At 50.5% G+C, this 6,486-nt stretch overlaps 1 pseudogene; it reads right to left on the bottom strand.

Annotated features, from left to right (window-relative positions):
- Positions 1 to 5,366: 5,366 nt before the first annotated feature.
- Positions 5,367 to 5,503, bottom strand: LOC113594466 (uncharacterized; annotated as a pseudogene).
- Positions 5,504 to 6,486: the final 983 nt, after the last annotated feature.

Genomic DNA, 6,486 nt, shown 5'->3' with positions numbered 1-6,486 from the left:
TTGTGTGCCCCGTTTGCTTGCTATACTCAGAACTCCCTCAAGGGGGCAGCAAACCACAATGCCTGCCGCGTTTCTGGGGCCGCGCCTGGGGTTGCGGAGAGGCCTTGGGACTTGCCTCCAGAGGGGGAATGATTGTTGGATTACTGCTCGCCTTCTCAGGAGCTTCTCCGGGCTTGACACGAAAGCACTTCTCTCGGAGTGAAAGCCAGAGCTTCCCCAGTCTCGTTGTTTAGAGAGCTGCAAACATGACCAGACCTATTAATTACTTAATTGAGGTTCTGGGCTTTGAAGATGAAAAGTGTGCTTAAGTGGTGAGTTCTGTTGTTTCCAGACTGGGAAGCTCTTTACTGAGGGGGGTGGGGGAGGGGGAGAGGTCTCCTGAGCGTCTCTCCAAGTTATCAGGTCCACTCCGGTGACCCTCTCTGGTGACACGGACCACCCAGTCCCACCGCTGTGCATCGAGGAAGTGTCTCCTAGGTGAACCCCCTTGCAAATACTTCCTCCATCCATCTCAAGCCACACCAGGCTGCCCACAGAGTCCCAGCAAAGGGTCTGGTCGCCCTCAACGTGTGTCCCTTTCACCCTGATCCAGTCACAGGCCCCCCTGTGGTGGCTGAGAATCTGTAGGGGGTGCTGGTCCATTAGGGACCCTGCTTGGCTGCGAGAGAGACTGACACGGATACCCCGGTGGCTTTGTGGCCCTGCCGGGGGCGGAGAGTACTGGTCACGTAAATGAGCAGCGCCTCCAAGCACCAGGCCAGCTCCGCCTGGGGCGAGCAGTGTCTGTACCTGTCTTTGCCCATGGAGATGGGGGAATGGGAGGGGAGATGGGGAGGTCTCCCCACGGGGGGCCCAAAGTCACGGGCAATAAGGGAAGCACTGCAATGTGGCATCCATGCTCTGGTTTACGGAGAACTTTCACATCGACATCATCTCCCGGGAGCCTCTGGAAGGCTCCTGCGAAGAAGCTGAGGCCCGGGTAGGAGACACCCAGAGCAGGCGGAGGGAGGGGCAATGCAGGAGGAAACGCCCCAGGAAGGCTTCTCGACACCTCCAGCGTCCCTCCCTCCCGACCCTCCCCCGCTCCTTCCAGACTGGCATGCTCAGTGGTTAGAAGGCAAGCACCCCACAGCGGCGCCCTAACCTGAGATATTAGCCTTCATGTCACCAGCATTTGAAATTAATTCCTGCCACGCGGGGTGCTGGTCACGCTCCGCTGCTCTGCAATTCTTGCCGACGTGCAAGTAGTTTTCCTCTGCATCTGAACCCAAGCACAAGAGAAATCACTCAGGAAAGTCAAAAGTCTAGACTCCCCGCGAAAGGCTGTGAGGGGAAAGAAAGCCCCAAATCCAGGGCGACGCTTCCTCTCCCGCGGGGACAGGCGTCTCCTTCCCCGCGTGGATGTCCCTTGCCCGGAGCCCAGGACCTAACACGGCTGGGCGACTCCGTTTCATTTCCTGTTTTGAGGGCCTGTACCGCCCTCTTAACTGGAGAATGACGACCTCCAGAGCAAGTCCTTGACCCCCGCCCGCTGAAAGTCCAAAAAGCCCCCGGCGCAGTGGTCTGCCTGTGGCCTGTCTGCCGCATAGGCTTCCCCAGCACGTGGGCGTGCAGGTGAGGGTGCGGGAGGAAGGAGGAAAACAAAACAGCCGTGTAGTCAGCGACGTCCTCTTGGTTACAAACCACAGAAATGGATTCTGGCTTATCAGTTTAATCAACATGTGATCGAAGAGGCGAGTGTACGGGAAAGAGACGGAGGTTTCACGGGCCCAGGGTGGCGGGCGAAGCCAGCTAGGTTGGCCCTTCCATGCCGGGCTGTCATAGTCACGGGAGAGGGGTCCTTCAGGTGGCCTGGCCTCAGCTCCTGGTGTCTGGGTCTTGCGGGTCCAACCTCAACCCCTCAGGAGCCCAGATCTGATTAGGTGAATGGGATGGAGCCAGTGGGTCAGAGCATGTATATCTCTGTGTGTGTGTGTATATGTGTGTGTGTGTGTGTGCGTGTGTGATGTTAGACAACCAGTAGCTTCTCCAGGCGAGGGCCACCATTTGCTTCATGTGAACTGAATGTTACACGGGGATTTTCTTCAGCTAAAGCTGAAGCACATTTCTTACAGGAACGGCAACCTTTCTTTAAGGGTTACCAGGTTTTCTGTTAATAGTTTAAAAATAGAGAAAAATACCGAGAACAAAATTAACTTTGTCTGTAATACCACCATTCGGAGAGAGCAATCATCACATTTGGGTCATATCCATCAGATAGATAGACAGACAGACAGGTAGATAGATGATAGAGATATATAGATGATGGATAGAGGTATACAGATGATAGATGATGGATATTATACATAAAGTATATACATACTTTTAATAAAAATGTGATTTTAATGAGCACATTGTTTGGTGATCTTTCTCTTCATTTGCTGAATGTCCTTTTTCATTACATTTTTTCCCCATTATTTTTAATGGGTCCTTATAATATTCTGTCAGACACATGTGGCAAAATGTATTTACTCAGTCCCCCACTGTTGAACAGTTAGGTGCTTCAAATGTTTTTTTGCCGTCATAGGCAATGAAGCGATAAACATCCTCCAATAAGTATTTTTGTACATCTGTGTGGTTATTTCCTTGGGATAAATTTCTTCAAGTGAAGATAACTGATTAAAGGTGGGCCCTTTTAAAGTGTTTGGGTTAGGAGGATCACCTATCCTTCTGAGATGTCCCCGGAATACTCCAGCACGCTGAGTAACATGCCCGCGCTGAGTTTATTCATTTCCCAAATACTTTCCTATTTTACGGTGACATCTCATTGCTGTCTCAACTTTTCTTCCAGGTTTTTAAAATACTTTTTTGTTTCAGTGTAACATATAAAACACACAGATCTTTTTTTTTTAATTTTCAAGTTTATGTGTTTATCTTGAGAGAGAAAGCATGAGTGGCAGAGGGCCAGAGAGAAAGGGAGAGAGCAAATCCCAAGCAGGCTCCTCACCGATAGCTGATAGCATGGAGCCCGACGTGAGGCTCGAACTCACAAACCGTGAGGTCGTGACCAGTCAAGAGTCAGACGCTTAACGGACTGAGCCACCCAGGCACCCCAACACACAGATCTTATATGTACAACTCAGTGAATTTGTACGTATAGAGATGCCCATGTGACCGCCAGTCTGATCAAGACGTAGAATATTTCCGTTACTCCAGAATGTTCTCTGTGCCCAGATAAGGTCACACTCACAAGTACCAGGGGTTAGGAAGGGGACATAAATTTGGGGGGCTACCATTCATCTCAGTATATTCTCCTCACTGGATTACTTCCCACAAGTAGCTTACCTGCTGAGGGTAAGCCAGCCCACTTGACCTTCCCTCAGATTACAAGCGTATCGTTGTGTTTTACCTTCTTAGACACCAGGAAGAGGAAGCATTCCATCTTCTCCCCTGTGACACGTCTTGGTCCACAGCTGGCACAGATCCTTGCACAGATTCTTGGTCCACAGCTGGCCTGGACTCTTGCCTGTGTGGTTGGGACATAAATGTAATAAGCTGTGAATCAACCTCTCTTGCCAAGGGTGCCTTATGAAGAGAGAGCATCTATTTGAGCAAACAGGTATCTTTAATTTGGGGACGGCATTTAGCAAAATGACGCGATGATAACAGGGAATATGTTTACGAGTGTGTTAAGCTATTTAGACACAAGAACCAGATCTCTAGGTGGTTGCCGATAAGTTACCGTGTGTTTGAAAAAAGTAATCTGTGTTTTCCCATTCATCCCTTGAATGAATAAGGAAGCTCAGACAGGTGACAGAAGTGACATTGATTATCGAGCCTTAATTTGGGTTTGCCTTTGTCCTTTTCAGTTCTTCAACACTCGATTAAAAATGGCTTCTAGGGGTTCAGTTATCTGCGATGTGTAGACGTACCTGTGCACGGTGATATAAAGTCACAACTTGAATCATCGGAGTACGGTATTTAAAATTTCAGCAGTTTTGAACTTAAAGTTCAAACATCCAAAAAAGAAATTAAGATGGTAAAGCATGCACGCAGACACACGCGCACACACACACACACACACACACATGCACGCGCACACACGCACACGCAATGCATGCACACACACAATGCATGCACACACATACACACATGCACACATGTGCCGCACCCATCCTAGGACCTGCTGCAGCCTGAGGGCGGTGCCTGGGCCTGGGAGTTGGGGACCCGCCCCCCCAGGCACTGTCACTGTCACAGTAGAACCCTGTCTCCCATTCTCCAGACCCTGTGCCTCGGCTCCTCCTCCTCTCAGGGCCTGGTGGCCACTCATCCTGTTCCTGCTGGAACCACCCAGATCCGAGGCTTCCCCACTGGCCCCTCGTCTCTTCTAACTGCCCCTCCCTGCCAAGCCCTCTCTTCTGAAACCAATCCTTCAAATCCTGCCTGCATTCGCCTTTAAACAACCACGTCAGCAGTCGTTACTCAAAAGCCACATAAAGAAATGTGTTTTCGACTATTGTGTAAGTACACGCATATGTACATACTCGTACGCATACATATATATGCACCACCCTCGAAAACCACAAGACAAGAATCATGAAATAATGTTTACCTTTCTCATATGGAACCTTCTCTGACATTGCTAGTCCATTTCACCCCATCCTGTTTTATTCTATTCCATTCCAGTTGACTTGATCCCGCTTCATTAAAAGTAACGCTTCCGGTGCCCCGATACCTTTATCTCACGTCCCCTTAATGGCTGGTAGCCGCGCTTCCTCTCAGAGGGCAAGTCTGAAATCCTTAGCCTTGTTCTCAGGGCGGCTCCTGCCACTTGCCCCCCACTGTCCCTTCAGCCTTTTATTCAGGACTCTGTGTAGGAACCTCTAGGCTTTATTTCCCCAAACCTCTCCACCCGTAGTGGCTCCTGAAGTTCAATGCTCATTTCTGCCTGGCCTGCTTTGTGTCTTTCTCTACCTCCTCCTGCTTGTCCCGTGGACCCAGGTCAATCCTTGCCTCCTCTCTGAAGCATCCCTGACCATGAGCCCCCGCTCTTGTTTCCTGCCCACACAGCTGGCATCTAGATCAAGACGGTGAGCTCTGCTTTCATAGCCCTTCATTTACGAACAACCCACCGCGTCCGGGCTGGTTTCTCAGTTCAAATAATTGGCCAGGAGAAGGACACTTAGCGCTTCAGCAAGTTACTGGGACCTTGAAAACCCAGCTCTCCCTTCGCCCAAGCCCCTGCCCTGGGGCTGCCCGTGGTGGCGGGGAGGAAATGGGAATGTTTTGGTCACAAGTTGGAACCAGAAGGCACTTTCCTGCTGAGGTTTCATCGCTAGATAGGCGGGTGCACCTGAAAAGGTGTTTGGGGTGCTGTGCTTGGTACATACTTTACGGTTACGTTGGCTTTTATGAGCCAGCCAAACAACCTACCCTCTTCTCAGAATGCTGTTTCTCACAGAAAAATGCATTACATTGCATACAAGTCCTACACTTGATCTTAGCCAAAAGGCCGAGAAGCGATGCATTGCACACAAGTCCTGAACCGCTGACCTACCGACAACTTTGGAACTCTCCCTGCCCTGTGGTCGAGCACCTCCTGTACTGCCTGGTCTCACCGCCTTTCCATGTGGACATGTCTTATCTTCCCCACCGGATGCCAAGCCTTGGAGCACAAGCACTGTGTCCCCAGCCTCCCTCCATTTCCTACGGGGCTGAGCGCGGCGGCTCGTGCCCGGTGAGCTCTCTCCATGATCACTCGTCGGGGATATCCCTGGCCGCACCCCACTCCCGGCCTGCTCTGTCCTCATCTTGGTTTGTCCCAGAGGGAGCAGCTCTCTATTGTTTGGAAGAATTTAAGGGATACTTAATAGGCAAGAGAGAACAAAGGGAGAGACGGGGAAGGGAGTGGGGCGGGGGTCGGGGGAAGACCAAGAAAAGGGAGGGTCTCCATCCAGGAGGCCCAAGGGACAGAAAGGGACTGGGGGGAGGGGAGGGGGGGTCGCTGAGGATGGGGTGGGGGAGGGTGGGGGCAGGTTATATTCTGCAAGATGAAAGGATTATGGAGATGCTTGCACATTGTGGGTACATTTAACACCCCTGACCTGCACGCTTAGAAATGGCTAAGATGGGAAATTTTATGGTGTGTGTTTTGTACCACAATAACAACAAGGAAACAACAAAAGACCCCCCATTTGATCAGATTCAATGAACAAAGACCCCTAGAACTCTGCATTTTGTGTATGTACTAAATTTTATTCCATGCATTTCTTTTTTTTTTTTAATTTTATTTATTTATTTTGAGAGAGAAAGAGAGAGCATGAGCTGGGGAGGGCCAGAGAGAGAGAGAGAGAGAGAGAGACAGAATCCCAAGCAGCCTCTGTGATGTCAACGCAGAGCCTGACACGAGGCTTGATCTCACAAACTGTGAGACCAGGACCCGAGCCCAAATCAAGAGTCGGTGCTTAACTGACTGAGCCGCCCAGGCGCTCCTCCAAAGAGTTCTAA

The sequence above is a fragment of the Acinonyx jubatus genome, chromosome C2, assembly GCF_027475565.1.
Source record: "Acinonyx jubatus isolate Ajub_Pintada_27869175 chromosome C2, VMU_Ajub_asm_v1.0, whole genome shotgun sequence".
Taxonomy (NCBI): Eukaryota; Metazoa; Chordata; class Mammalia; order Carnivora; family Felidae; genus Acinonyx; species Acinonyx jubatus.
This window is presented reverse-complemented; position numbering and strand designations above follow the sequence as displayed.